Here is a 25,808-nt window from a genome sequence, read left to right on the forward strand (position 1 = left end):
ATTCTTCGGCGCTCAGCATTCTTTATAGTCCAACTCTCACATCCATACACGACTCCTGAAAAAACCATAGCCTTGACTAGATGGACCTTTGTTGGCAAAGTAATGTCTCTGCTTTTTAATATGCTGTCTAGGTTGGTCATAAATTTTCTTCCAAGGAACAAGCGTCTTTTAATTTCATGGCTGAAGTCACCATCTGCAGTGATTTTGGAGCCCCCGCAAAATAAAGTAAGCCACTGTTTCCCCATCTATTTGCCACAAAGTGATGGGACTAGATGCCATGATCTTAGTTTTCTGAATGTTGAGCTTTAAGTCAATTTTTTCACTCCCCTCTTTCACTTTCATCAAGAGGCCCTTTAGTTCTCCTTCACTTTCTGCCATAAGGGTGGTGTCATCTGCATATCTGAGGTTATTGATATTTTTCTTGGCAATCTTGATTTCAGCTTGTGTTTCATCCAACCCAGCGTTTCTCATGATGTACTCTACATATAAGTTAAATAAGCAGGGTGACAATATATAGCTTTGATGTACTCCTTTCCCTATTTGGAACCAATCTGTTGTTCCATGTCCAGTTCTAACTGTTGCTTCCTACCTGCATACTGCTTTCTCAAGAGGCAGGTCAGGTCATCTGGTATTCCCATCTCTTTCAGAATTTTCCACACTTTATGGTGATCTACACAGTAGTGATCCACAAAAGGCTTTGGCATAGTCAATAAAGCAGAAGTAGATGTTTTTCTGGAACTCTCTTGCTTTTTCCATGATCCAGCGGATGTTGGCAATTTGGTCTCTGGTTCCTCTGCCTTTTCTAAATCCAGCTTGAACATCTGGAAATTCACAGTTCATGTGTTGTTGAAGCCTGGCTTGGAGAATTTTGAGCATTACTTTACTAGCATGTGAGATGAGTGCAATTGTGCAGTAGTTTGAGCATTCTTTGGCATTGTCTTTCTTTAGGATTGGAATGAAAACTGACCTTTTCCAGTCCTGTGGCCACTGTTGAGTTTTCCAGATTTGCTGGCATATTGAGTGCAGCACTTTCACAGCATCATCTTTTAGGATTTGAAATAGCTCAACTGGAATTCCATCACCTCCACTAGCTTTGTTCGTAGTGATGCTTTCTAAGGCCTACTTGACTTCACATTCCAGGATGTCTGGCTCTAGGTCAGTGATAACACCATCGTGATTATCTGGGTCGTGAAGATCTTTTTTGTATAGTTCTTCTATATATTCTTGCCACCTCTTCTTAACATCTTCTGCTTCTGTTAGGTCCCTACCATTTCTGTCCTTTATTGGGCCCATCTTTGTCTGAAATGTTCCCTTGATATCTCTAATTTTCTTGAAGATATCCACAAGAGAAAACTCTACACATGGACATCACCAGATGGCCAACACCGAAATCAGATTGTTTATATTCTTTGCTGCCAAAGATGGAGAACTGTAAACAGTCAGCAAAAACAAGACCGGGAGCTGACTGTGGCTCAGATCATGAACTCCTTGTTGCCAAATTCAGACTTAAGTTAAAGAAAGTGGGGAAAACCACTAGACCATTCAGGTATGACCTAAATCAAATCCCTTATGATTATACAGGGCTATCCTCAGTACCAGTGACTGGATTTTCCTGCTGGCTCAGATGATAAAGCGTCTGCCTACAATGCGGGAGACCTGGGTTCAATCCCTGGGTCGGGAATATCCCCTGGAGAAGGAAATGGCAACCCACTCCAGTACTCTTGCCTGAAGAATCCCATAGATGGAGGAGCCTGGTGGGCTACAGTCCATGGGGTCGCAAAGAGTTGGACAGGACTGAGTGACTTCACTTTCACTATGCTCTTGCTGCTGCTAAGTCGCTTCAGTCATGTCTGACTCTGTGCAGCCTACCAGGCTCCCCCGTCCCTGGGATTCTCCAGGCAAGAACACTGGGGTGGGTTGCCATTTCCTTCTCCAATGCATGAAAGTGGAAAGTGAAAGTGAAGTCGCTCAGTTGTGTCTGACTTTTAGCGACCCTATGGACTTCAGCCCACCAGACTCCTCTGTCCACGGGATTTTCCAGGCAAAAGCACTGGAGTGGGGTGCCATTGCCGTCTCCGAAGGCACTATGTTCAGTCAATCGTGAATCCAGTTTTCTGTTGATGGGTGGAGCTGTGTTCCCTCCCAACTATTTACCTGGGGTAAACTATGGTGGAGGTAATGAAGATAAAGAAGGGCTCAGACAGTAAAGCGTCTGTCTACAATGCGGGAGACCCAGGTTCGAGCCCTGGGTTGGGAAGATCCCCTGGAGAAGGAAATGGCAATCCACTCCAGTACTATTGCCTGGAAAATCCCATGGACAGAGGATCCTGGTAGGCTACAGTCTAAGGGGTCGAAAAGAGTCAGACACGACTGAGTGACTTCACTTTCAATGAAGATAATGGAGACCTCCTTCAAAAGATCCCATGCATGTACTTCTAGACTCAGTGCCCCCAAGCCTGCAGCAGGCCACCACCCACACACACCTCCACTGGAAACTCCTGGACACCCACAGGCAAGTCTGGGTCAGTCTGTTGTGGGGACACTGCTCCTTTCTCCTGTGTCCTGGTGCACACAAGGTTCTGTCTGTGCCCTCCAAGAGTCTTTTTCCCAGTCCTGTGTAAGTTCTGGCAGCTCTATGCCAGGGTTAATGGTGACTTCCTCCAAGAGGGCTTATGCCATACTCAAGTCTGCTGTACCCAGAGCCCCTCTTCCTGTGGCAGTCCACTGCTGACCCGTACCTCCACAGGAGACGCTCAAGCACAGTTCTGTCTCAGTCTCTGTGGGGTCTCTGGGTCCTGGTGCACACGAGGTTTGTTTGAGCCCGCTGCTTGCTCTGGCACTGTGCAGCCGGCAATGAAGGACTGACACAAATTGTCCTAACTTTTTTTAATCTATCTTATTTTTCTTGCTTTTATGAACCTCACTGTGGGTATGGTCCTCCTAGCATTCCATGATGATTCTAGATCTGTACCTTTTCTTATGTTGCTTCTACCTGAAATACCGCATTCAGTTCAGTTTAGTTCAGTCGCTCAGCCATGTCCGACTCTTTGCGACCCCATGAATCGCAGCACGCCAGGCCTCCCTGTCCATCACCAACTCCCGGAGTTCACTCAGACTCACGTCCATCGAGTCAGTGATGCCATCCAGCCATCTCATCCTCTGTCGTCCCCTTCTCGTCCTGCCCCCAATACCTTCTTATTTTCATTATAAAAACTGAAATCCTTTCTAAGAGTTTTAAATCTTCTCAGTTCTCTTCCATGAATATTCTCATTTATCTTCCTACTTTTTAATCTTCTTACTTTTTCTATATGGTAGCTTGAGTTGCCTCAAGTTAATACTTGATTTGTCTGTGTTTTGGTGTTAACAGATGTATGATCTTAGAGGTCAAGACAGTATATTGTCCTTTTGGATATCATAATGCAGTGTTTCCTGCATTGTGGGTTCCTAATTACCATTTATTGGTTGATGATTTATTAGTATGTAAATTATCTTGGAACCAACCTTATATTCCTGAAGTATTTAATATTATTTGCATGCCAGAGATCTGAGCTGATTATGACTTCAGAACTAGGTATGAAAATTGATTATTAAAAAATGACTGCAAAAATACAAATATACCACGTGGTGGCACCAAAGACACATCATTATTTTTGCAGACTTTGTATTTTACTTCTACCGGAAATTATAATTACCCTATTAGCACATAGAAAAATATTTTTAATATCCAGCTGATATTTAAGCTCAGTAGAGTGTTATTGGATGAGCATTTCTTAGTATAGAAACATTCAAAAAGATCTTTGTAAATCTTTACTTGAATTTATTTACAAAAGATGTCTTTAAGTTCTAGAATTCTTCTATATTGTTTTGAAATCAGATTCCTCTTCCTTCACCATCTTATCCCTTTCTACCTAAAATTTCATGAGCATTAGAAGCTGTTCTTGACATTTGGGTTTTGGGATGGAGGTCATTGGTGGCTCACAGGACATTATATTCTGTAGAATGTGGACCTATACAAATTCCAGCTGTTGATGGTACGTGCAGTTCTTTTGCAGACAGGCTTCTTAGGCATGTTGCCTAAGTTTAATTTCCATGCGTAAAGTCATACTTAAAATATGTAAACTGAAACAGCTGTTAGTCCTCTGAGAATGCACTTGATGCACAGAAGAACAGTTCCCTAGCCTCTCATTCCACCCCCACGTTATTTTGAAACCCTTTTGAGTAGGAAAGGGCGTTTTGGAGAGCCATCTAGTGTCTTTGACCCCATTAGTGAGTAGCAGTTTATTTCTGGGAAACCATTGCACCAAATAAATGTTGGATTTTGCTTTAAACTCCTTCCTTGATAACCATAGGATTTCCTCTCCTTCTGTGTAAGCTTTGCTTATTCTTTACTTAGAAAAATATTCACTACTAATACAAGTTTTCTTAAACCCAAACTAAATCTCACTGTATTATCATTTAGTAATAGCTCTGACCTTTTATTTTCCTAAAGGTTGGCAGTATTAAAGGCAGATTTTTGTGCAACACCTATGTACCTTTTCATTGCTGTGGTATTTAAGTACTGTATTTAAAAGTATTCTAATATCTGGTTTATGTTGATGATTGCTTATAGAGTTCTAGCCACACAGAATTTGTGCTTCTAATTGTTTCCCCCTCAAGGGTAGTTATTAGTTATTAACTACTTTTGTTTTGTTTTTAATTTATTTCTTCTTCCCCCGCTCCCATTTCTCTTTTCAAAGATAATTGTTACAGGCCTAGCTCAGGTTTGTGTGTGTGTGTGTGCGTGTGTGTGTGTGTGTGTGTGTTAGTCACTTAGTCATGTCCGACTGTTTGCAGCCCCATGGACTGTAACCCACCAGGCTCCTCTGTCTATGGAATTCTCTAGGTCAGATTACTGGAGTGGATGGGGAGAGAGATGGGAGGGAGATTCAAAAGGGAGAGGATATATGTATACCTATCGCTGATTCATGTTGAGGTTTGATAGAAAACAACAAAATTCAGTAAAGCAATTATACTTCAATAAAAAAATAAACTAAAAAAAAAAAAAGAATACTGGAGTGGTTTGCCATTTCCTTCTCCATGGGACCTTTCCAAGCCAGGGATCGAACCTGGGTCTCCTGCATTGCAGGTGGATTATTTACCAACTGAGGTACCAGGGAAGCAAGATGGGAGGCTTAAACAGGGTTAAGACAGATCCTTTTCTTAAGGAACATTCAATATAACAGGAAAGAAGCACAGATTAGTGGTGCTGGGAAAAGTGGTCATCTACGTGTAAAAGAATGAACCTAGAATACTTTCTAACACCGTACACAAAAATAAACTGAAAATGGATTAAAGACCTAAATGTAAGACCAGAAACTATAAAACTCTTAGAGGAAAACACAGGCAGAACACTCTGACATAAATAACAGCAAGATCCTCTATGACCCCCCTCCCAGAGTAATGAAAGAAAGACAAATAAGTGGGGCCTAATTAAACGCTTTTGCACAACAAAGGAAACTATAAGTAAGGTGAGAAGACAGCACTCAGAATGGGAGAAAATAATATCAACAAAACAACTGACAATTAATCTCCAAAATATACAAGCAGCTTATGTAGCTCAGTACCAGAAAAATGAACACCCCAATCAAAGTGTGGGCAAAAGAGTTAAACAGACATTTCTCCAAAGAAGACATACAGGTCGCTAATAAACATGTGAAAAGATGCTCAGCGTCACTCATTATTAGAGAAATGCAAATCAAAACCACAACGAGATGTCATTTCACACCAGTCAGAATGGCCATACATCAAAAAGTCTACAAAAAATAAATGCTGGAGATGGTGTGGAGGAAAGGGAACCCTCTTACACTGTTGGTCGGAATGCAAACTCGTACAGCCACTATGGAGAACAGTGTGGAGATTCCTTAGAAAACTGGGAATAGAACTGCCACACAACCCAGCAATCCCACTGCTGGGCATACACCCCAAGGAAACCAGAACTGAGACACATGTACCCCAGTGTTCATTGCAGCACTGTTTACAATAGCCAGGACATGGAAGCAACCTAGATGTCCACTGGAAGATGAATGGATAAGAAAGCTGTGGTACATATACACAATGGAATATTACCCAGCTATAAAAAAAAGTGCATTTGAGTCAGTTCTAATGAGGTGGATGAAACTGGAGCCTGTTCTACAAAGTGAAATAAGTCAGAAAGAGAAAGACAAATACTGTATATTAGCATATATATGGCATTTAGAAAGATGATGCCAGCGATTCTACATGCAGGATATCAAAGGAGACACAGATGTAAAGAACAGACTTTTGGACTCCGTGGGAGAAGGCGAGGATGGGATGGTTTGGAGAATAGCACTGAAACATGTGTATTATCATATGTAAACTAGATGAGCGCAAGTTCAATGCATGAAGCAGGGCACCCAAAGCCAGTGCTCTGGGACAACCCAGAGGGATATGGTTTGAAGGGAGATGGGGGCGGTTCAGGATGAGGGGGACACATGTATACCTGTGGCCAATTCATGTTGATGTATGGCAAAAACCATTGCAATATTGTAAAGTAATTATCCTCTAATTAAAATAAATTAATTAAAAAAATTTTTCTGACCACATAGAAGAGCCAACAACATAAGCTAGGGTAAATAAAGAAGACTTTATCAAGGAGATGTTATTGGAGGTAAGTGTTGAATGATAGAAGGAATTTCTCTAGGCAGTGAAGGGTAAAGCAGATTTTTGAGGCAGCAGAATGGAATGAGCACTAGGGTGATGGGTTTGTGGACATAAGGACTCATTTGGTTTTCTTTCAGATACATGGAAGGATAGGTGGTGAGAAAGAACAGAAAAGAAAGGAGATTCCCTGGGGTCCAGTGGTTAGGACTGTCCTTCCACTCGCTGGCAGATGTCTGGATTCACTCCCTAGTCGGGGTACTCTATAAGCCCCATGGTATGGCCAAACAAACAAAAGAGAACCAAAAATCCAAAAAGAAAATGCCCCCAAATGCCTGCACTACTTGGTGCTACCCCTTCCCCTCACAAAAAAGAGAATTGAAAAGAAGCGTGAGACTAGATTTACTTTTACTTAAAGGTTTGGAAATATAAATGCAAAATTTTTTAAAATAAAAAATTTGAGATTATAATTGTAAAGTTTTTATATATGTTTTGACTTATGAAAAGTTTTGATTTATGTTATTTTAAGGTGATAATATATGACTGTTTTTTGCATAGTAAATATTTAATAGGTTTCATAACAGCTGATGTTAAAGTTAGTGGTTCTATGTGAACCAGTAAAATACATCATTGACTAAAAATTTATGCAATTCCAGGTATATTCATATATTTTTGCTTTGTTAAGTAAACATAAAAAAGCATCGTTGAATTTGTCATTGTATTTAATCAAGTCCATAGATATTTAGCTTCTAGATTAAAAAATGAAGCTTTAGTGAAAAGTGTGTCTAATGCATTTGTAGACTTATAATGTAGAAAAGTTAGTCGCTTTCTTATCCATTCATCTGCTGATGGACATCTAGGTTGCTTCCATGTCCTGGCTATTATAAACAGTGCTTCGATGAACATTGGGGTACACATGTCTCTTTCCCTTCTGGTTTCCTCAGTGTGTATGCCCAGCAGTGGGGTTGCTGGATCATAAGGCAGTTCTATTTCCAGTTTTTTAAGGAATCTCCACACTGTTCTCCATAGTGGCTGTACTAGTTTGCATTCCCACCAACAGTGTAAGAGGGTTCCCTTTTCTCCACACCCTCTCCAGCATTTATTATTTGTAGACTTTTGGATCGCAGCCATTCTGACTGGTGTGAAATGGTACCTCATAGTGGTTTTGATTTGCATTTCTCTGATAATGAGTGATGTTGAGCATCTTTTCATGTGTTTGTTAGCCATCTGTATGTCTTCTTTGGAGAAATGTCTATTTAGTTCTTTGGCCCATTTTTTGATTGGGTCGTTTATTTTTCTGGAGTTGAGCTGTAGGAGTTGCTTGTATATTTTTGAGATTAGTTGTTTGTCGGTTGCTTCATTTGCTATTATTTTCTCCCATTCTGAAGGCTGTCTTTTCACCTTGCTAATAGTTTCCTTTGATGTGCAGAAGCTATAAGAAAGCTGTGGTACATATACACAATGGAGTATTACTCAGCCATTAAAAAGAATACATTTGAATCAGTTCTAATGAGGTGGATGAAACTGGAGCCTATTATACAGAGTGAAGTAAGTCAGAAGGAAAAACATAAATACAGTATACTAAAACATATATATGGAATTTAGAAAGATGGTAACAATAACCCGGTGTACGAGACAGCAAAAGAGACACTGATATATAGAACAGTCTTATGGACTCTGTGGGAGAGGGAGAGGGTGGGAAGATTTGGGAGAATGGCAATGAAACATGTGAAATATCATGTAGGAAACGAGTTGCCAGTCCAGGTTCGATGCACGATGCTGGATGCTTGGGGCTGGTGCACTGGGACGGCCCAGAGGGATGGTATGGGGAGGGAGGAGGGAGGAGGGTTCGGGATGGGGAACACATGTATATCTGTGGCGGATTCATTTTGATATTTGGCAAAACTAATACAATTATGTAAAGTTTAAAAATAAAATAAAATTAGAAAAAAAAAAAACCTCAATATTCAGAAAACAAAAAAAAAAAAAAGAAAAGTTAGTCGCACAAGTGAGTTAGTCGCTCACTTGTGTCTGACCCTTTGTGACCCCATGGACTGTAGCCCGCCAAACTCCTCTGTCCATGGGATTCTCCAGGCAAGAAAACTGGCATGGTTGCCATACCCTTCTCCAGAGGATCTTCCCGACCCAAGGATCAAACCCCAGTATCCTGCGTTGCAGGCAGATTCTTTACCATCTGAGCCACCAGGGAAATCCGTTCTTATGAAACATATGTATAATTATATTTTTGTGTTGGTAATTGTTAATTTAGCCTTTATTAATGGCCGCAAAGAGTCGGACACAACTGAGCGAATGAACTGAACTGAACTGAATGGCCAACTTAGATGGCTAAATGATAGCTCTCATGTATATTAAATGTAACAGAAATAACAATTCTCTGGATAGTGTTTTCCTCACAAAAACAAATTCAAAATGAATGTGGAGAAACTTATATTCAAAAAATAAATTCTATGCTATTTTTGTCTAGCTAGCTTTTAGAATCATTGAGAGATGTTTCAGGAGCTCTGTGTTTCTTTGATACATAATGCTGTTTTACTATTTCTATAAAAATAAGTTAAATTTTCCTAATTCTGGTTTTAGTATTTGTTTTATTCTCAAATATACATCTTTTGGTCTTGCCATTATAGTCTATAGTTGCATGGAAATAGATGATGTTATTTATTGGGATGTATGTGGATATTGGAATCTGCCCTGAAAGTATTTTATGTATATTATTTTTCTACTGGAACAGCATAAAACATACTTCTAATTTAAGAGAGAATCATTCATATTGCTCTCTTACATTAATGCCTGATATTGAACTTGCTCTTTTTTTCAGCCTGAATTATAGTTCTAAAACAAATAGATTCTTAGTACTTTATTTTCCATTTTAAAGTTTCCCTCAAACTGTGGTTAGGGAGTGGACAGAAAACTATTATGACATTCTGTATGTTTTCTAGTCTGTTTGAGAGACCATAAACAGTAAAACTTCAGTAGTTTCATTTATGGAAGTCAATTGAAAAAAATAATGGCCTAGTAATTTAGTCACAAATTCAGTCTTATAAAAGGGTGTTACAGAGATGGTATTTTTATTTTAATATTAAAACAATTCTATTTTCAGAGTAACGTTAATAGTTTTTAAGGAATTAAGTAATAGTTTTAATCTGAATTTTTCCAGTGACTTAAGGTTTCCCACTTCACCTCCCAATTAGTAGAATGTAAATCTCATTTCCAGATCTTCTTCAGAAAGTATTAAGGAGAAACTAAAGCTAATTTCCTTGTTTCATTAATCTCTTGCACAATATTGTAAGATGAACAGTGCTAACTGAGCAGTTAAACTTGCATTTCTGATTGACTAGGGCATATATCCTGCATTGAGGGAGTATAAAAAAAATCAATAAAATGTAAGGGTATTTCTATAATTCTGTGAGTAGAATCTATCTTGTGTCATTTTGTGAGTGTAATTTTCTGTTGAAACAAAGAAATACTGGTGACTTTCAGAAAGAAGTTTTACTAAACAAGAGTAAATGCCATGAAGTGAAAATTTTATAAACACAGCATCAAATAAGAGTGGATGCATGCTATTTTTCAAGTGAAAGACTGTAGTCATAAAAAGCTTCTGAAGTACTCAGACCTTCAGTTATTTTATTTTCCTTTGATTGCTTCCAACCTGGGCTTCCACAATCAAAGTAAAGAGGACCAGTTGAATAAATGATCCAGTTCGTTACATCAAAACATCTGAAAGATTTATAAATATTCCTGGATAACTCAGGATAATATGATTAAATGATTATGTCTGAATTTACATGGAGTACCTTTCATCCCTATATTCCACTGTGGTTCAGATCTACATGAGGTCAAAGGAATAGCAGAGATGGTGATTGTTTCTTGTATGGCTTCTATCTAGTGTTTCGAAAGATGATTCAAAGTAAGACCAGTGATAAAAAGAAAAATCAGTGTATCTGAATAATTTTTATTATATTCCAATGCCTATTGATATAAAAGTTCCTATTTACTTTTTGAGATGTAATTGACTTGTAACATTGGGTACATTTAAAATGTACAGTGTGATTGGATACATTTATATTATATTCCAATTTAAAGAATGACTATTAAGAGTCACTGTGGTCACTGAATTATGTACTCTGGGTTGCTTTCCTTCTTAGGCTTTATATCCTTTTATCAGACCAGTATTAAGAATTGATAGCCACAGAATTTTTTAAGAACAGCTTCATTAAGGTATAATAGACAAATAAAGTATATATATTTAAGGTGATGTTTTTGATAGTCACACATGTTTTTCTGAGTCAAATTTGAATAAAATATGTCAAGTCTATTTACATAATAATGCTTTGTACTTTGTTTTGACATCACACCATTGAGAGGCAAAGGCAAAACTGTGCACATGTCCGCACACTCTAATTTGTAATACAATGGGCAGCATATGAATGTCTGTGAGACTGAGTTAATTTTCCTTGAGTTTCAGCTTTAGCTGTTGCCTCTTATTTCAAATAAGTATTAGTATTACTTTTACTCAGATTTGTGTTTACTCACCTTTATCCTTCACTCAGAAAGAACGTTGGCTTCCTCGCTTGGAATCAATCCCTTGTGCTAAATAATTGACTAGATAATAAGCACATTTTTTACAATCCCAGGCATTAGAGTGGATTTCATCTTGATCAGCAAACTGAGCACACGGTGGCCAGGTAAACAGAACCAGTCTTGAACAGTCTTAACGTACTCTACTTTCTCCATCCAAAATACTGTGTCCATCCTCAGTGAAAGATCTTTAATCTGCCATCACAGGATTTGGAGTTTATGTTGCTATTACTAGAAAGGCAACTCTAATATTTTTTTTCCTCCAGAAAATGAAAGACAGAACTCATTTCCTGACTATATGTCTTAAAGCAAAGAAAATGGAGCCTGTCTTTGCTCAGTGCAGTAGTGCTAGTAAAGAAGTGTTGCCTTGCTGCAGTGTTCCTGCAAGATCATTTATTTGTTGCTTTAGAAAGAAATTCTGTTTCCATTAAAATTATGTCTCTGGGTAGGTGATTCATAAGCAGGGGACCTGGAAGTGGATTCAGTCTCTTGAGCCTATTTGCATTCTTAATCATACACAGCTGCTGAGTTGATGGAGGATTTTAGACGTTTCAAAGCAGAAAAAATCTTACCTTCTTCAATTAAAATGTTACATCATGGTCCATTAAACCAATACCAAGCAACATAATACCTTAGAAAACTAAGTTTTGGAGAAGGTGACTATCCCATTCAATATATGGTGAACCTCTTTTTAGGTATTTGAATTGGCTTTTAGTACATAATGATACAAAACAGCTGTAGCTATGTTTTGAGTGGTATAAAGATTCCACTTCACCTCCTTATTCTTACACTTTTCAGGCTCAAGGCAAAGGATTTAAAAACTTTTCAGTTTCTTTTCATCATGCATTTCCTACAATTATTTGCCTTTTTAACTAAATAAACTTTTATAAAGAACCTTTTACAGAAATGGAGTTTGAATGCTGCGTGCTCACTTGTGTCCAACTTTTTGACACGATGCACTGTAGCCCACCAGGCTCATTTGAAAGTTTACTTGAAGCAAAATAACCTAAAAATGATTGAAAAATATAATCATTTTCTTCACAATTTAGTGTAATCTTAAAGCATCTTCCTATAGGATAGCTATTAATAAACTTTCAAATGCATTTTATTCTGGGGAAGAACTTGGCCAGCACAGACAATACAAGTTAAGACATGTTCAACAGATATTTGGGTTGAAGCAGGCAAACTAATTATACTTCTTTTCTCTTTGGATTTACAGGAAGTTATCCAGTTTCTTTAACCCCTATAAATTATAGCTCCATCTTTCTTGCTTTTGTGATGATTTGTCTATGGGCTCTTTGTCTGAATAATATTGAGATCTTACATCATCATTGATGAATTTCCCACACCTTAGAAACAGTGTTAACGAATTAATAGCTTTTTCTTGGCAACTTGTATTTGAATAACATCATGCACAAGTGCTTTTTAATATATAAGCAATCCAGTATAAACCAATTTTCAAGCAGTTTTCCTAGTCACATGGCTAGAGGTTAGAGTTGGGTCAATCACGTTTAATTATGGAACTTTTTCTGTACTGAAATTTTCTTCCAATATCTCAAGGAGTACATTTTCTTGTGATGCTTAAGAAGGGGAATGAACTTGATTTTAGACTAAGGAAAAATGCAAGGATAATGTTGTAATTTGTGCAGGAAATAGGCACTAAAACTAATTTTTAAGGTTTTAGCAATATGTGCTTTTTTGATGGCCTTGGATATTTCAGAACATAGCTATTAGTAGTGTGAGATAAAATTATTTCAACAGTGCAGTCTACCATGTCTTCATTTTATTTGTGAAATATATTGTTACCAAAAAGTACAGTGTTTTAGGAGAAATATATCTTAAAAAGCACTAATTCTGTGTTTTTAGAAGTATAGCTTAAAAATTACAATGGGATTGAAATTAAAATTGGCAATTTCCAACACATTATTGTTAACAGATTTTATTTGTTACATTGAACTTTTTTCTTTAATTAGTAATTCATTTTTGAAAAGACATAACATTAGCACCTAGAAATATGAAAATTAATTACTGTTTGTGAATATACTTTGATCTTAGCTGAAATAAGTTATCTGCATATTTCCCCTTAATCATTGTATGATGTGGTTGCAAATGCTCTAGAAAGAACTAAGCTATTCATATTCATTGCTTTGAAAATAAATTAAGAATTTCAAATGATGCAACAAGTTAATTTATTAGTCCAAAAAATAGTTCCTAAAGGGCCATAAGTATTGACTAAGTTTTGGTAGTAGTTTTAGAAGTTATCAAAGAAACCTTGGGACAGCAGAGATTTTTGACTCAAATGCACTATAGTTCTACATCAGGTTCATGCTTATAGATACCCAGCTGGTTTTATATGCACTGTGAGCATGGAATGATGTGCAAGCGTTTGTCTGTTTTAATTTAGCACAGTATATACGTTATCCTTTAACCAGGTTCTTTTGGGTTTCCATTTCCTGTCTATTGCCTCCCCACTGGCCAATATGTAGAACGTTCTATAGAGTGCAATAATCTTAAATTCTGTGACACTAAACTTTGTTAAAGGGTAATTTAATTGCAAATGAATATCCTATGTCTTTTTTTTTTTTTTTGGTGTGTGTTTCTTTTTATTCATTTCTATTCAATTAATTTGAATATTTTCTAGTTAGTAATAAATATATTGATGCTGCTGCTAAGTCACTCTAGTAGTGTCTGACTCTGTGGGACCCCATAGACGGCAGCCCACCAGGCTCTCCTGTCCCTGGGATTCTCCAGGCAAGAACACTGGAGTGGGTTGCCATTTCCTTCTCCAATGCATGAAAGTGAAAAGTGAAAGTGAAGTCGCTCAGTCGTATCTGACTCTTAGCGACCCCATGGACCGCAGCCTACCAGGCTCCTCCATCCATGGGATTTTCCAGGCAAGAGTACTGGAGTGGAGTGCCATTGCCTTCTCTGAAATATATTGATAAAAATGGCTAATACTTATAGAGAAACCTCCTGTATGCCAGCAGATTTTGCTGGATTATCTGATTTATTTCTCACAGTTAACCTATAAAGTAGACACAGTTATTATCATTTTGTAGGCAAGAAAACTGAGACACACAGATATTAAATAATTCATCCAAAATTGTATACTTAGCAAATGGCAGAACCAATGTTTGTATCCAGACGATCTGTCTCCAGAGCCTTTGCTTAGGCTCTGTTAATAGGAAAAAATTGAAAGGAAGTAAATATTTGATAATTAAATTAGTGTGAATCACCTGTGTTCTTAGACACAAAACATAAACAAGAAAAGCAAGTAATTTGGCTTAAAATAAAACAGTTTGTAAAAAGCAGAACACTCAAGTTCTACATTTCTTTTTAGAATTTCTTTTGGATAAAAAAGGCAGTACATACATGTAAATGAAAAACCAGACATTTAACAAAAATTGCAAATAACTATAATCCATCTGAAAAACACTGTTAGTACAAATACTATATCTCTGTAGGGCTTCTCAAGTGGCTCAGTGGCAAAGAATCTGCCTGCCAATACAGGAGACATGGGTTCGATCTCTGGGTTGGGAAGAAATCTGGAGAGAAAGTGGCAACCCTCTCTGGTACTCTTGCCTGGAAAATCCCATGGACAGAGGAGCCTGGTGGGCTACAGTCCATACTGTTGCCAAGAATCAGACATGACTGAGCACACATGTACATATCTCTTTAGATACTCTATATGTATATATTTTATATATTATTGATGTTTTACAAATACAGAACCTTGCCATGTATGTTTTATAATTTGCAGTATTTTCTCAAACATTTCATTATGTCAGAACAGCTCAGACTGATACATAAACTTGGCCAACTTAGGATAATGTGGTTAATTGTTTGTGTTAATCTTTAACTGGAGTGCCTTTCATTACTGCACACCATTGTGGTTCTATTCTACATGAGATCAAGATGGTGATTGTATCTTATATGGAAGATAATTAGATGAATTTTTATATCTACTATACCTCTATTAACTAGATTGTTTCAATTTTATTATAGCAAAAAGTGTGATTAATTACTAAAATATATATGAAAACATCTAAAAATGCAAAACACTTTAATATACTTAAAGTGTTATAAAACTTTATGCAGATATGCAGATGACACCACCCTTATGGCAGAAAGCAAAGAGGAACTAAAGAGCCTTTTGATGAAAGTGAAAGAGGAGAGTGAAAAAGTTGGCTTAAAATTGAGCATTCAAAAAACTAAGATCATGGCATCTGGTCCCATCACTTTACGGCAAATAGATGGAGAAACATTGGAAACAGTGACAGACTTTATTGTTTTAGGCTCCAAAATCACTAAGATGGTTACTGCAGCCATGAAATTAAAAGACACTTGTTCCTTGGAAGAAAAGCTATGACCAGCCTAGATAGCATATTAAAAAGGAGAGACATTACCTTGCTGACAAAGGTCCATCTAGTCAAAGCTGTGGTTTTTCCAGGAGTTATGTATGGATGTGAGAGTTGGACTATAAAGAAAGCTGAGTGCTGAAGAATTGATGCTTTTGAACTGTGGTGCTGGAGAAGACTCTTGAGAGTCCCTTGGACTGCAAGGAGATCCAGCCAGTCCATCCTAAAGGAGATCAGTCCTGAATATTCATTGGAAGGACTGATGCTGCAGCTGAAGCTCCATTACTTTGGCCACCTGATGCAAGGAGCTGACTCATTGGAAAAGGCGCTGATGCTGGGAAAGACTGAAGGCAGGAGGAGAATGGGACAACAGAGGATGCAATCGTTGGATGGCATCACCAAGTCAATGGACATGAATTTGAGCAAGCTTTGGGAGATGGTGAAGGACAGGAAGCCTGGTGTTCTGCAGTCCATGGGGTCACAAAGAGTTGGACATGACTGAGTGACTGAACAACAACAAAAAGTATTATAAAAGTTTTATAACAAGCACATACACAATTTGGGGATATTTATTTTATTCCAAAGAGTTCTTTCACCCAAATTATTGTATCTCTAAGCTTGGTTTCCATCTTGCTTTTGAAATTATATGCTAATTATGGACCTTGTATCTATGAGACATAGTTGTGGAGAAAGAGGGGGAGGGGAAGCCCATTTCTTTCTACTATACTAGTGGTTTCCAAATTTACTGCATGTACCCTAGTGGGGTACTCAACCAAAGAAAGAAAATTTTAGAAAGGTGCAAACTGAGAATGCTGCTGCTGCTAAGTCGCTTCAGTCATGTCCGACTCTGAGCGACCCCATAGACGGCAGCCTACCAGGCTCCCCCGTCCCTGGGATTCTCCAGGCAAGAGTACTGAGTGGGGTGCCATTGCCTTCTCCGAACTGTGAATGAGAGAGGTTTAAATAATCTGAGATCACACACTAGCTTTTTCATCTAGTATACTTACTATTGGGCTTTCCTCGTGGCTCAGCAGTAAAGAATCCTCCTGCCAATGCAGAAGACACAGGCTCAATCCTTGGGTCAGAGAGATCCCCTGGAGAAGGAAATGGCAACACATTCCAATTTTCTTGCCTGGGAAATCCCATGGACAGAGCAGCCTGGCGGCCTATAGTTCATGGGTTGCAAAAGAGTCAGAAACGAGTTAGTGACTAAACAACAGCAACATTTACCATTAAGAACATATCTATACATTTCTTAAATTTGAAAGAGTTTAATAAAGCTTCCCTGATGGCTCAGATGGTGAAGAATCTGCCTGCAATGCCGGAGACCTAGATTCTATCCCTGGGTTGGGGAAAATCCTCTGTAGTAGGGAATGACAACCCACTTCAGTATTCTTGCCTGAAGAATTCCATGGACGGAAGAGCCTGGATGGAAGAGCCTGGCAAGCTACAGTCTATTGGGTAGAAAAGAGTCAGACATGCCTGAGCTACTAACACACACAAAGCTGATACCAGTAAGAAATTGGGACCAAATGGTAATAAAGTATCTTATAGCAGGACAAAATATCAAAAAGAGATATTTGAGTATATTTCTCACTCAAATATCCTAATTCATATCTAGTAGATGTTTTATATATATTCTTTGTTAGTAGTATATTCTAAATGCCAACAAAACAGCAACAAAAACATGTAGCTACCACTTTTCATGCAAAATTATGAAATTAACCAATAACCTCTTAAGAATGGCATTCTATACTACCTTTGCTCAACTTTTACTTAGAGATGTGTACTATCAGCTATTATTTTCCTAAAACTGTTAATTAAAACAAATAATTTAGTAGTGACAAGAAATTCCAAGTTGCATCTGGCATCTCTAAGATAAAAACCGAAGGAGAACTTTTGGAGCTTATTGATACTTTTATTGTGTGTGTGATGAAGAACAAGCATTCACCTAGAAGTGGTTTGGGAAAATAGAAGAGAAGAGACTAAAGTTTGGTCTACAAATTGTAATGTAAAATTGGAACTATTAATTGATGAACATTCTTTCATTGCTTTCCAGCTTATATCTACATTATGCTTTTCTTTATAAATTCATTTCATTCTAATTCATTATGTAAAAATGATCATTGTTCATAGAGTCATGAAAAGTATGGAAAAATCTTAAGTGATGTTAAAAAGTGTTCAAAAAAGTATGACATAGAACTTGTCTTAGGCATTTTTGGATAGTTTCTCATCATTTATTTAAATTAAATTGTTTTTGTAGTGTTAAAGTGGAAGTAATTTTATTGATTTTGAAATTCTTTTTAGATGATCATGCTTATGATGACTCAAATTTTCCTGGTACCTTTTTAATTTAAAGAACTTTGTGGAACCTTCAATAACAAGCATTGTACTCTAAGAGAATAACAAATTCTGGAGCTGCTATAAACCATCTCATGAAAAGACAAACCTAAAATGAGTGACTAAAATAAAGTGTGTAAATCAAGACTAATTACTGTTCAGTGTAGTTTAGAGTAGGTTCAGTGTCATGAACAAAATGTGACTATCTGGGATGGGAACCATTTTTAATTAGGTATTCTGTGTGGAGAAGGAAATGGCAACCCACTCCAGTGTTCTTGCCCTGGAGAATCCCAGGGACGGGGGAGCCTGGTGGGCTGCCGTCCATGGGGTCGCACAGAGACGGACACTACTGAAGCGACTTAGCAGCAGCAGCAGCTTTCTGTGAGCGTCATCTCACTGTTTTGAATACCTTCCCCCTACCACCTTGACTCTCAGTCTTTGTGCCTTTATAAGCCTGTAAAAGAGGAAAATATCTTATGAGTCTCTGACTTTGTCATGTGATTAGTTTGCTGAGTTTGCTTTGTTATAACAGAATACCTTAGACTAGGTGGCTTAAACAGCAAACCTGTATATCTCACAGTTTCGGAGGCTGAAATTTGAGATCAGTGTGCCAGCATGGTTGGATTCTTGGTTGAAGGTCCTCTTCCTGGTTTGCGGACAACCATTTTCTCATTGTATTTTCATATGGCAGAGACCAGAGAGGGGAACCAAGTTCTCTTGTCTCTCTTTATGAGGGCACCAATACCATCATGTGGATTTCACACTCATGACCTAATTACTTCCTAATGGTTCTGTCTCCAAATAATATCACATTGGGGATTAGGAGTTTCAACATAAATTAATAAAGTTTGGGGGCGGGGCATGATCATCTCATCCATCGCATAACCCTTCCATGCTTATTTGTATTTTAAAGAACATTTGTATGAAGAACCTTAAAGGAATTTTTTTTTTAGAAGCTTCTTGATATTCTTAGTCTTATCACATAAATATCTCTCTTAGAGAATCACCTTCTGCAGCTGCTTTAAGCTTGACGTTGTCCAGGAACAACTTAACTTTTCCGCAAGAGGGATAAACCTTTGAAGAAAAAAAAAAGCACAGCAATGACTAGTAGCAATTATAAGGATTGGTTGCTTTTCAATTTTTGCTTTGTTAAGGCTTGCTTATTGGTTGCTTGTGATTGGGAGGTGTGCCCAAGAGGAGGCCTAACATAGTTTCTGATTAATATAGTTCAGCAGAGGGAACTTGCCTACTCAGCATGGGGAAATGTAAAAAATATGGCTGAGAAGGAGCTAAAATTAAGTGGACAGAATGTCTTTTCATGCATGAACAGCAGGCAGGCAGTGTGGAGCTGGTGTGTGGTGAAGGCCCTGCATGTCTTGAAGAGTCAAATAATATTTCTTGCCCCTGTAACTGAGAAATATTGAGGGAATTTTGCATAAAAGTTCATTTCTCTTGGCATTCTAGGAATGGCAGACCAAAGAGAAGCTATAAGAATGGAGGGGTCAGACCTGGTTATTAAAAGAACCACTTATCACTTTATGACTAATGTTTTTTGGTAGATTAGGAGTTTGTTTGTATCACTGTTGTCCAGGGGAATCCAACTTCAAATCTCTCTGCTATAAACAACATTCCTTAAGCCATGAACCCATCCCATCAACCATCAGACATTATACAGATGCTGCTTTGACAATGACTCACATTCCCTTTCTGGGTGGAAATGAAAGTCTTATAAAATTTAAGCAGATAGTTAGACTAGAAAGATAGGTCTCTGTAGTTCTAGCCAGTGTTTAAGCTGATAAAATAGTTTAAAAATGAATTAATAGGACTGTGTAAAACCTTTAAAATATGAAATTTTTCATTTACTATAAAATAGCATGTTGTCTAATCCTATTTTGTTATTAGTTTTATTTCAATTTACAATTAATGTTATGAATAAACATCAATGTTGCCAGACCCAAGGCTGGAAAATCATAGTACCTTTACACACAGGGAGTGAAGTCCCAGCTGGAACCAACTTCTTTTTGTATTTTTCTGTAAAAAAATTTGGAAGATTTAAAAAATGTGTCCCAAATGTGGGAGACTGTGAGTTCCAGGGTCACACATATGGTGCTAAATTGGCATTGCTAATTGGGAGCAAATTGACTTATTTTAGCCTATTTATCCTTACAATTATACTTCTCATTTGTGGTAGAGTTCTGTGTAACAAACAGGAGTAATAAGACTACAAGGGCAACCCAGATGTAACTAGTATACAGTACCCCACTTCCTTTTTTTTTGATAGGTAGATAGATGTGGCATGTCTTAAATTAAGTCCCCTTGCTTGATGACAGTACTCTCAAGGTAGGTGCTTAAGCTGTTCAGGTGAGCAAATAATTTATGACCAGACCAAATACAAAGAGAGGATGCTAAACAAAGCTTCTGAGCAGGGCTAGAAAGTAGTTGCTGCTTCAAATGATTCCCAGCAGATTGGGCCACATGAAAAGTGAGATTTATTGTTGCTGATGACTCCTACTAACACTGCAGTGAGTTCTCACTCTGTCTTACCCCTTCCTTCCCCCCCACTCTGCTGCACGGCTTGGTCCAAGAGGTTTATAGTCTGGAAGAGATGGGAGGGAGGGGGACTACTCTCCTGGTGGTAAACTCAGATGATTTGCTTCTTTAGATCAGGAGATGTGGAAGCACATTGGTCTTGTAAAGTTGAAGGACCAGGGAAGACACAGTCTTTACCATGAGAGGTAGGAAAATGCAAACCCTGATTTTGTCTTTTAAGAGTTAAAAAAGAGGGAGAGACAATCATTCGATATGAATGTTGAAGTTTGAGACAACCAAGAGCACAGGGGCACGATACCTGGACTGTTGAGGGTATGGTCCAAGTCAGTATGACATTTTTGAGGAAGTATTTCCTGACTTTTTTACATGAATTCTAGTTCTGTTGGAATCCCAAGATCTATCAACAGAGTTGTAAACAAACTCTGTCGTGGTACTGCATTGGTTTTTCACATTTGCAGATTTTTCTTTCCAGGTTTATGTGGAATTTTGAGTGGTTGAATCAAGCTCAGTGCCTAACTTTTAAGACATAACCTGATACATAAAAGTGGTTCTGTACTTTCCAATATTAAATTTTCTCAAATTATTTTGTTTTTAAAATGGGAATAAAGGAATATTATAATGTACTGACATGACAAGGGAATTTTTAATAAAAATTAAGCTAATATCTCCAGAGAAGGCAATGGCACCCCACTCCAGCACTCTTGCCTGGAAAATCCCATGGACGGAGGAGCCTGATGGGCTGCAGTCCATGGGGTTGTGAAGAGTTGGACACACTGAGCAACCTCACTTTCACTTTTCACTTTCATGCATTGGAGAAGGAAATGGCAACTCACTCCAGTGTTCTTGCCTGGAGAATCCCAGGGACGGGGGAGCCTGGTGGGCTGCCGTCTATGAGGTCGTACAGAGTTGGACACGACTGAAGCGACTTAGCAGCAGTAGTAGCAAGCTAATATCTCAGCTGAGCATCAATAACTTACATGGACTAGTTATGTAATGGGGACACCATTTCAACATGATGAAAACTTAGTAACATTGAGATGTATAATTAATGTGAGGAAAATATATCTGTTTAAATGGAAAAATTAGGGACCTATTAGCAGTAGCATCAACACGTTATATCACCCCAGTCATCCTAGTTCTGCTTTTTGTGACCCTGAACCGTCAGCCTTTGTCTAAGGAGCCACCAGATTTGTTACTTTTGTGAAATGAGAGAAACAGGTTATCATTTAAAGTTTGTCATCATCAGTGGGATGATAGCCACAAATCAGGGATGTTCTCCATAATTCTCACTGTCATGTAGCCTAGGAACTTTTTCAGCTCTAAACTGAACGTCCTGCAGAGCATGTCTGTCAGATGTTGTATATAGAACACAGGAACCTCCATTTCAGATCTAAACCTCAATCCATCTTAAAAGATCCAGCCAAATTTGAGTCTTAGAGCATTTGTTACTTTCAGAGTAGTTTTTTTAAAAAAAAATCTTTGAAAATAGCAACCACCAATTTTGCTAATGACTTACCTTTTAAGCCAACTTTAATAAACTCACATTTAAACTAAACAGACTTGACCAAAAGGAAAACTTTATTACTTTAAGAAATTAGCTTCTATTAATACAGTGAGTATCTTACCCCCAGGTGATGGTTTCAGAGCATGGCATTAGTTCAGTTTTAATGAATTCCAAAAATCAATTATCAGTGCTTTATTAATTTGTTATAAATGGATCAATTTGTTAAATAAATCCAGGAAATGGCTTCCAAGTACTGAATACCTAATCTTTTTTTTTTCTTGTATTCATTTAGACTGTAAAGAAAAGACTGCAGTTGGAAACTGGTTATTTAGATCATTAAACAATCTTGGATATAGGTGAGCATAGTCCATACCACATGCTCTTGTGACCTTTGAGAGCAAGGCAGCCAAGAGTAAGTATTTGGATAGCTTATTATCCCAATATTTTATGCCTGATTTTTCTGTCTGTAACCCTTAGCTCTTAACCTTATTTCCCCCCTTCCTCTATTCCAACCCCATGGCCCTGCTTTGCTAGGCAGCAGCAGCAAGATTTGACTTTATTCACATTAATTCTAACTTGTCTTCTGTTCCCTTCTTTTGGGGATTTTTCTCCATTAGGACACGTGGACAGTCAAGTTTACCTTTACTCTTTGATCCGGCAGAAGTTTTGCTCAAATTTGGTAGTTTCAATCATCTTGACATTTTAACTAAAAATAAATATTTTATTTACTAGATCTGTTTTTGTCCTTCTGTAAACCATTTTGGTGACTCTTGAGTCATACCACATACTTACATTCTGCTCTGACTATGCGTATTTTAGCTTGAAGGACCAAGCCATCTGGGTATGTGCTATTGTGGTCTGTGCTGGTGAGTTTCTAGGCCTGGGGTTGCTAAGCTGGTGAACCTGTAGTTAAGCGCAGAATGATCCTCTGGGGACACATTTTACAACATTATGCTTTATTTAGGCAATGTTTTGGGCTGGAATTTACAGATTTGGAGCATGCCCTGGAGAACCAGGAGGTCCATAAGAGTTCACATCTGTTCCGTGGCTCTGTCGTCTTGTTCATTAGAATAGATAGACCGGTTTGTCTCCACTGATGAAGGTGTTTTCACAATTCAAAATACTTCACAGTATTTCCAGGTTTCATGAAATTTAATGAGAGACAAAATGTGTTGATGAAATCTAGCTTCTTAATGCAATAATATCTTCTTTTCAGTTTTCAGATATATTTAGAATTACTGAAAACTTATTAATGTTGGTAGGTCACTAGAAGTTAAAATTTCCCAGTTGCAGTCATCTTCAGTTCAGATTGGAATAGCAGTTGTTTTCATTAATGATCCAGTTAATGATCACAGTATGTATGTGTTTGAGGTGTGAGGATTAGGAGCTCTAGCTGATTGTATTTTCTTCTCCTGAGGAGTCAGCAATAATGTCACAGACCCTTTACAAATTTTGAGCAGATTGTACTTGGTTGTAAAGCCAAATTGTGTTTTCCAACCTAAAACTTATAGAGCTTTATAAATATTGTACTGGCAGTAAGGATTTGGGCATTCTAAAGACACCAGATCAGATAAATTCTCTGAGGGAAAAGGTAAGAAATCTTGGAAAAAATTCCTAGAATCTTTTCCAATTTGTCCATAATGATTTCATTTAAAAGTTTATTTTTATAGTATGATGAATAAAATGTTTCCATATTTGAGTTTCCATATTTCTCTCGGCATGTTACTTCCCAAAAGTAATTTATTAAAAACTCTTTTAAAATACCGTAAAACTATCATAGATCTAAAGGACTAGATCTGATAGACAGAGTGCCTGATGAACTATGGACAGAGGTTCATGACATTGTATAGGAGACAGGGAGCAAGACCATCCCCAACAAAAAGAAATGCAAAAAAGCAAAATTGCTGTCTGAGGAGGCCTTACAAATAGCTGTGAAAAGAAGAGAAGCCAAAAGCAAAGGAGAAAAGGAAAGATACCCATTTGAATGCAGAGTTCCAAAGAATAGCAAGGAGAGATAAGAAAGCCTTCCTCAGTGATCAGTGCAAAGAAATAGAGGAAAACAATAGAATGGGAAAGACTAGAGATCTCTTCAAGAAAATTAGACATACCAAGGGAACATTTCACGCAAAGATGAGCTCAGTAAAGGACAGAAATGGTATGGACCTGACAGAAGCAGAAGATATTAAGAAGAGGTGGCAAGAATACACAGAAGAACTGTACAAAAAAGATCTTCACAACCCAGATAATCACGATGGTATGATCACTCACCTAGAACCAGACATCCTGGAATGTGAAGTCAAGTGAGCCTTAGGAAGCATCACTATGAACAAAGCTAGTGGAGGTGATGGAATTCCAGTTGAGCTATTTCAAATCCTGGGAGATGATGCTGTGAAAATGCTGCACTCAATATGCCAGCAAATTTGGAACATGCAGCAGTGGCCACAGGGCTGAAAAGATCAGTTTTCATTCCAATCCCTAAGAAGGCAATGCCAAAGAATGCTCAAACTACTGCACAATTGCACTCATCTCACATGCTAGTTAAGTAATGCTCAAAGTTCTCCAAGCCAGGCTTCAATAATACATGAACCGTGAACTTCCAGATGTGCACGCTGGTTTTAGAAAAGGCAGAGGAACCAGAGATCAAATTGCCAACCTCTGTTGGATCATCAAAAAAAGCAAGAGAGTTTCAGAAAAACATCTATTTCTGCTTTATTGACTATGCCAAAGCCTTTGACTGTGTGGATCACAGTAAACTGTGGAAAATTCTCAAGAGTTGGGAATACCAGACCACCACCTGACCTGCCTCTTGAGAAATCTGTATGCACGTCAGGAAGCAATGATTAGAATTGGACATAGAACAACAGACTGGTTCCAAATAGCATAAGGAGTACATCAAGGCTGTATATTTAACCTTATTATTTAACTTATATTATTATTTAACTGTATATTTAACCCTGCTTATTTAACTTATATGCAGAGTACATCATGAGAAATGCTGGGCTGGGTGAAGCACAAGCTGGAATCAAGATTGCTGGGAGAAATATCAATAACCTCAGATATGCAGATGACACTACCCTTATGGCAGAAAGTGAAGAACTAAAGAGCCTCTTGATGAAAGTGAAAGAGGAGAGTGAAAAAGTTGGCTTAAAGCTCAACATTCAGAAAACAAAGATCATAGCATCCCGTCCCTTCACTTCATGGCAAATAGATGGGGAAACAGTGGAAACAGTGACAGACTTAATTTTTTGGGCTCCAAAATCACTGCAGATGGTGACTTCAGCCATGAAATTAAAAGATGCTTGCTCCTTGGAAGAAAACTTATGACCAACCTAGATAGCATATTGAAAAGCAGAGACATTACTTTGCCAAGAAAGATCCATCTAGTCAAGGCTATGGTTTTTCCAGTAGTCATGAATGGATGTGAGAGTTGGACAATAAAGCTTAGCGCCAAAGAGTTGATGCTTTTGAACTGTGGTGTTGGAGAAGACTCTTGAGAATCCCTTGAACTGCAAGGAGATCCAACCAGTCCATCCTAAAGGAAATCAGTCCTGAATATTCATTTGAAGGACTGATGCTGAAGCTGAAACTCCAGTACTTTGACCACTTGATGTGAAGAGCTGACTCATTTGAAAAGACCCTGATGCAGGGAAAGATTGAAGGCAAGAGGAGAAGTGGACAACAGAGGATGAGATGGTTGGATGGCATCATGGACTCAATGGACCTGAGTTTGAGTAAGCTCCTGGAGTTGGTGATGGACAGGGAGGCCTGGCGTGCTGCAGTCTATGGGGTCACAAAGAACTGAA

At 38.0% G+C, this 25,808-nt stretch overlaps 1 long non-coding RNA gene across 2 annotated transcripts in view; it reads left to right on the plus strand.

Annotated features, from left to right (window-relative positions):
- The window catches only part of LOC139186868 (uncharacterized), an 86,379-nt gene that overhangs the window by 6,872 nt on the left and 53,699 nt on the right, over window positions 1–25,808 (plus strand). The window contains exon 2 of one of the 2 annotated variants that reach the window (XR_011570484.1): window positions 22,298–22,417. The exons of the other annotated variant lie outside the window; for it this stretch is intronic. This is a non-coding gene — a long non-coding RNA (uncharacterized lncRNA). The remainder of the gene's footprint in view (window positions 1–22,297; window positions 22,418–25,808) is intronic. 2 annotated transcript variants of the gene reach the window in all.

This window comes from Bos indicus, chromosome 2 (genome assembly GCF_029378745.1).
Source record: "Bos indicus isolate NIAB-ARS_2022 breed Sahiwal x Tharparkar chromosome 2, NIAB-ARS_B.indTharparkar_mat_pri_1.0, whole genome shotgun sequence".
NCBI classification, from domain to species: domain Eukaryota; kingdom Metazoa; phylum Chordata; class Mammalia; order Artiodactyla; family Bovidae; genus Bos; species Bos indicus.